Source organism: Pipistrellus hanaki, assembly GCF_964339955.1.
Source record: "Pipistrellus hanaki genome assembly, chromosome: 16".
NCBI lineage: Eukaryota > Metazoa > Chordata > Mammalia > Chiroptera > Vespertilionidae > Pipistrellus > Pipistrellus hanaki.
The window spans coordinates 5,877,440-5,889,032 of record NC_140518.1 but is presented as its reverse complement, the minus strand read 5'-3'; the positions used below and the strand labels follow the sequence as shown (position 1 = coordinate 5,889,032).

Genomic DNA, 11,593 nt, shown 5'->3' with positions numbered 1-11,593 from the left:
AGAAGGTGTTCATCTGGTGGGTCTCAGTTCTCTTCGCATACACACAAACACAATAAATATACAGACAATGTTATCCTCCAAGAATATAAAGGAGTTAGGAGGTACATTTTAACCTGTGTGACAGTAGTTGTGGACTAGCCCTGAATATTGAAAAGGCCTGGTTTGGTGCTCTGTTTTGAAATCAGAATGAAAAGAAACAAATTATTGTGAAACTCTTTAAACAAATTGTGAAGAGTGGTATGGTCTTATACTCACATCACTTGCAAGAAAAACAAGGGACGCAGTTTACTTTTTAATACAAAGTACAGGAAAATGCAAAGATAAAACAAAGGTAAAGGCAGTTGTGACAATGCCAGGGAAGTAAGTTTGTTTGCCATATTTGCTTACATTATGTCACTAAAAAATAACGTTTTGATTGTTTTGTAAATGAAAACAGAGAAGCCATGAGAGACCAGATCCCATAGTTTTGGATCCCTGAATTTCTTCAATTTTCAATCCCTTACCACAGTAAAATTTCTTATCTTATACTTGTAGTTGAATTCTTACCCCAATACAGTACTGCTACTGTGATTATAGTGGCTGATCTTGGAACATTCATATCATTTCTATTGGTACAGAGCCGAACAAATAAAGAGTGGAGTGCAATCATTATGATCAAGTAAATTCACATGTACCATATATGATTAGAGCAAAAAAAGTCTCGGTGGAATCAGGTGAACCAGTTGTCGAAAAGAATCAGCCCCGGCCGGAGGACTGTCTATTTGCAAAGCATTCAATACAGGGATGTTTGGTCCAGGATGGACATGGTCAGCATGCCCAGAAATTTAGTGGCAAGTAACTCTGGTTTTCAACTTCTTTTATGCTGATGCATAGTGTTTAGTACGTTTTTTAATTATCAAATTTTAATTTTGGAAAAGCAAATCAAATTGGATGAGTTCCTGGAACTATCCTTTATGGAGCTTCAATGTTCAGGTGTCTTGGATGTGGTGAGGATAACATTGACCTTCAGAGTTGGAGGCTAGCTCTTCTGTTCTGATCTTCCACATGGATACTAACACCTGGAAGCAGTGAAGTTACAAAGAACATAGGTGATCTGTTCCAAGCTTTCAAGAGCATCTGGTGGTTTTTAGTGTTTCTTTCCCTCGTATTTCTCCACTGATATATTTTCTTTCATTGAAGAAACACCTTAGGATATAGTCTGATGACAGTATGAAAGCTGTTTGGAACTGTAGATAGTAATTTTATATGCTGCTTCCCAGCCCTCTACCTATATGTAATAAAGCTGAGAGGAAAAAATTAAAAACATTGTCTATTTTATTGCAACTAAGTTTACAGCTTTTCAACACAGCAACTCCATCAAAACTCGAAAAGACATCCAAAAGACTCACACCAGTAAAATGCCCTTAAATATCAATTTGAAAATGAATTTGTTTGTAGCCTTCCAGCTGTGCCAGTAAGGGGAAATTTCCTGAAATGTTTGCTGATTTTTCTCAGACCCGGGGTATAATGTCCTCCTTACTGACATCCTCTGGAAATGATTGAGACAACTAGCAACTGTCTCCTTCTTGCTCATCCAGGAAATGAAATAAACAACTGCATCTTTTATGATGTGGCGATGGGAACACTGGAATGTATTGACTGATCTGCTAGAGAAGGGAGGTGCCGGGAATATCCTCCCTCAGCTGCTAGTATCTGATGTTCCCCCCAAATGAACTCAGTCACAGGCCTGGGACTTCTTAAAAGTTCATTGTATGCCTGTCCAATTTATAATTTTAAGCCAGGCTTTCTCAACCTAGCTTGGCTCTGTTGACATTTTGGGGCAGGTGATTCTTCACCGGGGAAATGAGGGTGGAATGTTCAGTAGCATCCTTGGCCTATACCCACTTGATGCCAGTGGCACCCCTGCCCGCTCCCCCCCCATGCTAAAAACCAAAAATGTTTCCATACATTGCCGATGGCCCCTGAGTAACAAATTGTCATTGATTGTGAACATTGCTATAACATTTTTTAAAAAACAAACCAAAACAACTTTTGTACTTCCAAAGCTTTAGATATTATCCATGGTATTACATATGTATTATATATATATATATATATATATATATATATATATATATATATATATATATATATATATACTAAATATATTTATAGCCTATATTATATTCTTTTAGTCTTAAATATCTACTATTATACAGGTTATCCCAAAAATGTATACACACTTCAACAGCTGATCACTCAATTTTGAAAATGAAATGTATTTGAATAAACACTACCTGTATAATTGTTCAAATAGAGTTCTCTATTTCTTTGAACACATTTTTAGGATAACTTATATATAGATATTTGGTATATATATTTGTATAACTATATCTTTTTGTGTCTTCACAGTTCTCTAAGTTCATTGTTCTCCTAAAAGACACTAAAGATTATTATAAAAATAAATTTCTTCTCTGTCTCATAACTCTTGGAATATGCAAGATGGGTGTATTTTGAAAAAAGATTTTTAAATTGGGACTGGCTGTTCATTGTTGATAGAAGACTTAGATGAGGAAGAGTATGTCGCTGGGCTAGCTTCATATGTGATCACATTACTACTTTTAAATATATTTGCTGGTAGTACAAACTTATGTGCAGCTGTCTCTAAGAGCTAGCCAACAAGTGCCTCATTGAGACAAGTTTTCCATCTTCCTCTCCCAACACCGTTTTTTTGTGTTTTGTGTTTTGTTTTGTTTTTTAATACTACAGGTATATTGATCTTGTTGACAGAATTTGCCGAGAGAAGTAGTCAAGAAAGCATATGGTGAAAACAAAGCCATGAGTTGGACAAGAAAGATACTTCAGGTAAGCAAGAAGATGGGTTTGCATTTTTATGATGTGTTAGAAAATGTCATCCTCCAAAAATCTGGCTCTGGAGGCCAACAGTTATTCACTTTGGGGGAATGATCCCTGATGATTTTGGTCTTGGTGGCCAGGATCCTGGGGTGTCTGCCAGAGTCTTCACTGTACACCTGCTGTGCTTTCCATCCCACAGTCTGAGCATTGGGAGAGAGACATATAGTGCCTCCTGGTAATAGGAGGAAGGTGGGGGTGGGGGGTGGGAGTGCTTTGGGATGACACAATTGCCCCCAGTCCTTGAGGTTAGATTCCACATGAACAGTGAGGAGGAGGCGGGACCAGTCTAAAGGGCTGGGCCTATAGATGGGGGTTGTTCAGAGAGTTCTCTAATTCTGTAATTAATTTGTGCTCTGCCTTGTGGACCCACTTTGAACCTCACCCAATGATTGTTGAGGGGCAGGTCCCACTCCAAACCTCACACAATGGTTCTTGAGGGGTGGGACCCACTTCCTACCTCACCCAATCCTTATTGAGGGGAGGGACTTTCTTTGAACCTCACCCAATGGTAGTTGAGGGGCGGGACCCACTCCCAATCTCACCCAATGGTAGCAGAGGGGGGCGACCCACTGCCAATCTCACCCAATGGTTGTTGATTATCGGGACTCACATCCAACCACAACCAATGATTGTTGAGGGGCAGGACCAACTTCCACCCTCACCCAATGGTTGTGGAGAGGTGTGACCCATTTTGAACCTCACCCAATGGTTGTTGAGGGGCCGGTCCCACTTCCTACCTCACCCAATGATGGTTGGGGGGAGGGACTTACTTTGAACCTCACCCAATGGTTGTTGAGGTATGGGTCCCACTTCTAAGATCAACCAATGGTTGTTGAAGGATGGGACCCACTGCCAATCTCACCCAATGGTAGTTGAGGAGGGGCGGACCACTACCAATCTCATCCAATGGTAGTTGAGGGGGGCGACCCACTGCCAATCTCACAGAATGGTCTTTAAGGGGCGTGACTCACTTCCTACCTTACCCAATCGTTGTTGAGGGGTGGGACTTACTTTGAACCTCACCCAATGGTTGTTGAAGTGTGGGTCCCACTTCCAACATCAACCAATGTTATTTGAGGGGCGGGACCCACTCCAATCTCACCAATGGTAGCTGAAGGTGCGACCCACTGCCAATCTCACCCAATCATAGTTGAGGGGCAGGACTCACTCCCAACCTCACCCAATGGCAGTTGAGTGGTGAGACCCACTTCCTACTTTACCCAATTGTTTTTGAATGGCAGGTCCCTCTTCTCCTCTCACCCAATCTTTGTTGAGGGGCAGGCCCCACATCCAACCACAACCAATTTTATTCCACTTTCACCCTCACCCAATGGTTGTTGATAGGTGAGACCCACATCCAACAACAACCAATGATTGTTGAAGGGCGGGACCAACTTCCAATGTCACCCAATGGTTGATGAGGTGTGGGTCCTACTTCCAACATCACCCAATGTTTGTTGAGGGGCGGGATCCACTCCCAACCTTACCCCATGGTTGTTTAGGGGTGGGACTTACTTTGAACCTCACCCAATGTTTGTTGAGGTGTGGGTCCTCCTTCCAACATCACCTAATGTTTGTTGAGGGGCAGTCCCATATCATGGAAATGGTCTCTTGATTTTAGGAAATCTTATAATGACCTGTTGTTTCTAGTGTGCTTTCCTCATGAACATGGACCAAGTTTCAATCTGAGAAAGAATGTTGACTTAATACAGAAGCTTTCTCAGGGCCACATCCACTTCTTTTTAACCTCCCTAGTGTTATCCTTAATTTACCTTTGAAATAAGAAATACGGGAACATGGAATTTGACCCACAGGTTAATTATTTGGGTTTTCAGAATTTGGGAGAATTGGCTGACTGAAGCAGATGTTTCTGAATTTTATCTTTTTACTGAAATCTACACAAATTGAAATTTCTCTTATACTATATGATTCAAGAGTTTGATAACCTAAAAATAACCATGCAAGAAAGTCATTGTACCTTTTCTCAGTCTTTCTGATCATATATTTTCAAAAAAGCATTGAAGTTTATATCAGAGCTTTTAGGCTGATGATCTCTTAAAAGTTTGGATCTATTATGGAGAATGAGAAAAATAACCTCAGTTATAGAACTGAGTCTGTTTCTTGGCTTCAGCCTAAATGGGGTAATGTGCTCAGTACAAGTGTCCGAATAATTGGTAACCCTGAAAGGTGCAGATGTAAATTATCCACGAGTCTCTACTTTGTCCAGAAATTAAACCGTTATCTTCTTTATTGTAACTAATTTCATCCATTAATAACTATATTGGCTGAAAAGAGAAACCAAATATAAGGAGAGTGGTAACAAGGCTAACGATGTCCAGTTGTATGAGTTATTAACCATAAAATTCACAGCAGGGGAGGTTGTGTGTGGGTAAGAAATACAAATCCTTTTTTTTTTTTTAAAATATACAGTGATGTATATATTTTCCTTTCTCCTTTCACTAGCACTGTTTAGATTGTAGACGTGGAAATCAGCAACCATTGGCCACTTTCTGGGGGAAAAGTTAGAAAAGAATCAGAAGACTAATTCTTTTCATTTGCCTTCATTTCTCATATGAGAATCTAGAGGGGTTTTGGTGTTTGGTATTATTATCTTTTTATCCTACACCATAGAGCATAGGAATCCAAAGCCCTCATAAGTGTTCTCTACAGACATTAAATTAGGAGGTGATTATGGCCAATTCTTTTGAAAATATGAAAATAGGACAGAGCTTTTTTCCCATGACTCATCTTTTGAATCTTCATAAAGCCACACTAGAACCCCCTTATTTAATAGGTCACATGCAATCTGCCAGCCTTGACTAAATCAAATCCATTCATTCAACATTCAACAAATATTTCAGTCATGTGTTATATACTAGGAAGTGTTCTAGGGACCAAAAGTACATCAGTGAATCATAGACATAATTCTCTGTCCTCATGGACCTTCTATCTAGAAGGTCCTTCTATCTAGAACTTATCACTATCTATTAGAAAAATACAAAGAAATCACAGTGAGACTTGACGATATACCTATAGAACTTAGAAAAAATATCCAATGACATAATAATTGGTGGCTGAAGCTAAAACTATTTGAGAAACAAATTAATTAACATGATATTGGATTATAGCTCAAAGTATAAAGTAAATATACATGATTTCATACTGGTATAAATTATGGAAATAAATAAATAAATGGAGAAGAAATTTTCCTTATAAAAATTCTAAATATCAGATAATATTTTCCCCTTTCCAGAATGTGAATCTTATAGATTCATTTCCAAGGAAGAGAATATGGAAATGGAATTTATTAATTAACTTTACACTTCCTTGGCCAGCTGATCAGGGTTAACTGATTCCATGGGCCCACTGACATTAGGTGATGTTAAGGGCACTCTTAACCTCTGTCTTCTTTTCAAAACCCTTTGTCTATGTCTAATTACGAGAAAATCTCAAACTCCAGTACATTCTACAAAATACTTGACCAATACTCCTCAAAAAAAAAAAAAAAAAAAAAAAAAAGGAAAGTCTGAGAATCTGTCACAGAGCAGAGAAGACCAAAGGGCTATGACAAATAAATGCAATGCAGTCTCCTAGGTGAGATCCTGAAAACAGAACAAAAACTGATCGAAAAGAAAAACACCCTGCTGAAACATGAATCAAGTCTGGACTTTAGTTAGTAGGAATGTTCCAAGATTGATTTCTTCATTTTGACAAAATGTACCACAGTGTTGTAAGATGATAACATTAGGAGAAAAAACATGGTCAGAGGTGTATAGGAACTCTCCGTATTGTCTTTGTTACTCTTCCAAAGACTTAAAATTATTTGCAAAGAGAAAGATTATTAACAAAGCAAAAAAAAATGTGTAAGGACAAAATGAACAATAATAAGGCAGGCCTAAATGAATGGAAAGCTATAACATGTTCATTGTTTTTAGAAGAAACGTTACAGAGATGACAGTTCTCCCTAAATTGCTGCCACAACAGCAAAAACTGCCCTCTTATTACCAATTTGTAAATATAAATGAGTAATTATAAAATAATTTGAATGAAAGGCATAATAGATCTAGTGGACCAGTCACCATAATTATCATCATTTCAGTTATTATCCATGTTCACCAACAAACATGTGCTGACTGCTTTATGTACCCAGCGCTCCATAGAAACACTCTTCAGAAATGAACAGTTGTATGTCCAATCACTCCTCTACCCTGATAACAATCCTCAATGTTACTTTGAAGTTAAATGTAGTGAGATCAATCAAGAGAAGTCCAAGTACCAAGCAGATTTATGCCCAGGAGAAACCTGCACTTTTTCAGAAAGCTCTTCCCATCTCCTTGGTTCTGAGGGGATGGATCTCTCACATGCTTAGCATGGAGCTAACCAAGTAAGCATGAGGGCAGCCCAGAGGGAACTGATGGAGCATCTGCAAAAGACAATCAGAGGAAAACAGTTTTCAGTCATGAAGTAATAGCCCTTTGAAACACCCCCAGATGGAGGGGAAGAGCTTATGTACTATCCATTCAAGACTTCCAATGGCCTCAAGAAGGCATGGCTACTATGTCTATGCTACAGGTTATGAAATAGACTTAAAGAGGTTACTTAAGTTTTGAAACCCATACAACTAGTAAATGGAGGAAGCTTTGGAGTCTAAGTCCATACCCTTCATCTCACTTTATTCTCCTGAACTGACACTGTGATAAGAAACCTCTCTGCAGGACAACAAACAAGGGCAAAGCATTTCAAATATTTGTTTATGTTAGGCTGAAATTGAATCACTCTCGTTTTCTCTTGATAATAAATCTGTAAGTCATGCAAACTCTAACTATTAATGCCTTGGAATTTAGCAGAACTTTTTTATTTTATTTTCCTTGAGGAAAAGGGGATTGAATTTCAAGCCAAGCAATTTCTGGACGGAACCATGCATGGGAGCTGGTGCACTGGAGGTCCCGCCATATTGGGACAGCTCATAATTGGCGGAAAGAAAGGGAAAGATTCATAATGAACATAATAACAGGGAGAGATGGAACAAAAGCCTCCCTGCCCTTCTCCTTCTAATCAAGGGCCCTGATAAAAGGCACACAGACACAGAGCAAGAGCCTTCCAAGGTTGAATCACATCGACTTCCAAACCTGTGTCATTTAAAATGTAGGTTCAGAAAAATAAGTAACCAACAATCAAACCAGACCCTCTCATCTTGGGCCAAATCCTGAGCTGAAGGAACACAGGATATTTTCTAAAAGCTTATTAAATGTTTGGCAAACATTGAACAATCCTCTATTTGTTATAAAACTATTCTTAAGCTCCCACCACTCAGATGCTCCTCATACATTTTACTCATAAGTAAAAATGGCCATCACTCAAATGGACAAGTGGGAAGCACAAGGGTGGGACCACTATAACCCTTTATTTCTGTTATTACAGGTGCCCACTCTGAAGGCTTGTTATTCTAGTGCCTTCGATGTCCACAGCAGAAAAGTCTCTGCTCCCCTTTCGAAAAGATTGCCACTCACTGACCTTTGTGTCAAACCAGCGACAGACCTCCCAGATAGAATTCTACCGCCGGCCGTTCACAGAGAGGTAAGTCCTTGGCATCACTTCCGAACATTTCTTTCTGTCAACAGAGAACAGTTAAAACATTCTATTAGCTAATATTGCCATCTGCTTTGGCTACTACTATGCTTTAGAGTTTGGGCCTTCATCGTACAGTGTTTTGCCAAAGCCCTTTTATTTTCAGCTATTTAAGGAATAAAAATTAAGCCTGAGTAGACATTATAAAAATGTTTTTAAGTGCTGGCCTCATGCCTTTGCTCCTGATGATAATAACACTCCTATCTGCAATTCACAGCCCGATTTTAAATAAGAATGTTGCTCTGCTACTGGGTTCTGGTCTGAGGAAAGAGGCCTTCGGATTTTTAGTGGGATCTCTCCTACTAGCACACATTTTTAATTTTGGGGACAGTGATACGTGTATTTTTGAGGTAAAAGAAAGTCATTGGCCATCACAGAGAACAGAATGAATATATGTGGACCTTGTAAGGATAGAGTGTATGGCTCATTTGAACTCATTTAATTATCTAAGACTAATTAAGAAAGCAGAGTGGTGGGATGGAATAACCTCAGATTTGTAATCAGGGTCCTAGGACCAGATCCAAAAGTTGCCATTTTTTCATTAGTTAACCTTGGGTAAGTCAACTCCTACCTCACACACTCAGTATCCTTGTCTGTCCTCTTGAGATGAATATCATCTGCTTATTTCCATAGACAGTTGATTGAATATTCATGAGAATATCTGTAAGTTGTGAATTCTGCATCACTGTTGACTAGAATAATGACTTGGTCACAAGGCCCAAGTTGTAGGGGATTTGGGAGGATATTATAAGGAGTTATTAAATAAAACAGTATGGGAAAATGAAATACTGGTTTGACACAGAATTTGACACAGAACCGTGGCTCACAACAATACACCCGTATACCTCCTAAGCCTGTGGTCCAGAAGTCTGGGCCTCGCTCAGCTGGGTTCTCACGGAAAGGCTTGAGGAGCTGCTACCATGTGGTAAGACGGAGGTCTTTGCGTCTGGCTGACTGTTTCCCAGCGGCTGCTCTTGGCTCCCAGAGACGGCACACAGTCCCTTGCCCGTGGCCCTATCACCGGGCCAATTTAAGTTTTAGGAGCTAGGGATTGTGCATAAGGGGTAATCAGATAATTAGTGTTGAACAGATGAGAATAATTACCTTTTCCAATGAATGTGGCCTTTCCCGCACTTGATCATTCAGTGTGTCCAGAGGAGCTCCCCCGCCTTTAGTGCTCCCCTGATGAGGAGAGCCAGTGTGCTGACCCAGCCCCTGGAAAGTCTTCCTGGAGACTCGCGGCAATCACTGTTGCCTGTTCCAGAGCGACAGGGCATTGGCTTCTGCCTTCGCCCTTACCCATGTCCAGAAATCAGTGTTTTGGGGGATGGGGTGGATGAAGAGAGGTATGTAGATTTGCAATTGAATCTCAGTGCTTATTTCTGTGTTTAATGATGTCATAATCCACATTTTTCTTTTGGGGGAAGATGCAACAAGGCAGAAGCAAAGAATGATTGCCCTGGCAGGGTGGCTGAGTTGCTTAGTGTCATCCTGCACTCTGACAGGTTGTGGGTTCGATTTCCAGTCATGGCACAGACCTAAGTTGCGGATTTGATACCCGGTTGGGCACATACAGGAGGCAATTGATTGATGTTCCTCTCTCACATGGATATCTCTCTCCCTTCCTTTCTCTCTAAAAATATCAATAAAAATATATCCTCATCTGAGGATTTAAAAAAAAAAAGTTATTATGATGTGCTAGAAAAAGATAAAATAAATATGAGTATTGGATCAAGCTAATGTTTATTAAAAACGGCAGTCTATGAGGACAATTTTGACTTAATAAATGTAGGATGGGACCCAGGAATCTATATTTAGATTAATCTATATAAGTAAAAGTGAGTTGTTGTATAAATACCCAAGGAAGTGTAGCATGTTAGATTTTCAGAGATGATTAAAAGGAGATTTGGCTGGATATGCAATATTGTGTGGTGGATGAAAACTGGGAAGCTCCGTGTGATCTGATCAGTAATTGTGAAGTTTTGTTATGGCTGGATTACTCTTTCAACCCGTTCTGTTGTCACTATTTGCTCAGTGCTGTCTGATCAATGAGAAATCCCTAATACGACTCACACACTTGTTCTCATCACAGAGATAGGCGTTATCACAATTCCAAATCCCAAGTGAACAGCTGCCAGACTTCTGGGCTTCATCCGTGTTCTCTCTTCCTATTAGCTCTGACATTACAGACACGAGATATCCTGGGTGGATCCAGGGCCTTGGAGTCGGAGCCCAGTTCTAGACATGGAGTCATTGTGTTTGTTTGTGCGCCAGCTCCCAGCCCTATCGGGTTCCTCTCTCTCAGTCTGCTTCCTGTACTGCTGTGAAACCAGGACACAGCACCTCAAGACCAGAAATCTGCTGCCTTCCAGGCAAAGCAGTTCAGGGTTTAAAGGAGTGAGGGCCTGGCTCAGATACATCCTTGATTCGACACTGTACTCTTTACAGTTGGCTCTATTGTCCATGAAGACATTGGGTAGGGAATTCCTGTCTACTTACCTCTGCGGGACTCAGTGAGGTACTCAGCATGGTGCTCAGGGTAGGAAATGTGCACACCATGTTTGGCCGGTGACCATCTACAGGGGACCTGTGCTAATTGTCCATGCCAGTTTTGCACTCCTGGCTGGGAGGCGCTGGCAGGGTGTGGCGGAGTTACAGGGAGTGCAGTGCTAAGTCCAGATCTAGACTGCAGGAAGGAGCACATTACCTCTCTGAGCTTCATTCTCATCTTCTGCAATGTTAACGTGCAAAAACACTAAGTTTGCATGCATAATAGCTGTAATCCATAGTGTTTTAAGATTCTCTAAATGTACACTCTGATTCTGACATGATCAAAATACTTTTTTAAGTCTAATAAGTCATTTTCACAAAACTTCAACTTAACCCATTCAAATGAACATTTGCTGTAGAAAGACACTTAGGTGTGATAATATAAGCAAAATGAAGTAGCATTGCTGTTGAGCCTGTTTTTTTTTTGTTTGTTTGTTTGTTTGTTTTTGTTTTTTGGTTTTTTTTGTAATGCTCACCCTATAAATGTGATTGTTACTTTTGAGGAATTTATTACCTATTA

At 39.9% G+C, this 11,593-nt stretch overlaps 1 protein-coding gene across 1 annotated transcript in view; it reads left to right on the top strand.

Annotated features, from left to right (window-relative positions):
* Nucleotides 1-2,821: 2,821 nt before the first annotated feature.
* KCNJ16 (potassium inwardly rectifying channel subfamily J member 16) overlaps nucleotides 2,822-11,593 on the top strand; it is a 365,449-nt gene continuing 356,677 nt past the window's right edge. The window contains exons 1-2 of the mRNA XM_084862375.1: nucleotides 2,822-2,844; nucleotides 8,317-8,472. The gene's annotated coding sequence lies outside the window, so the exon portion shown is untranslated. The remainder of the gene's footprint in view (nucleotides 2,845-8,316; nucleotides 8,473-11,593) is intronic.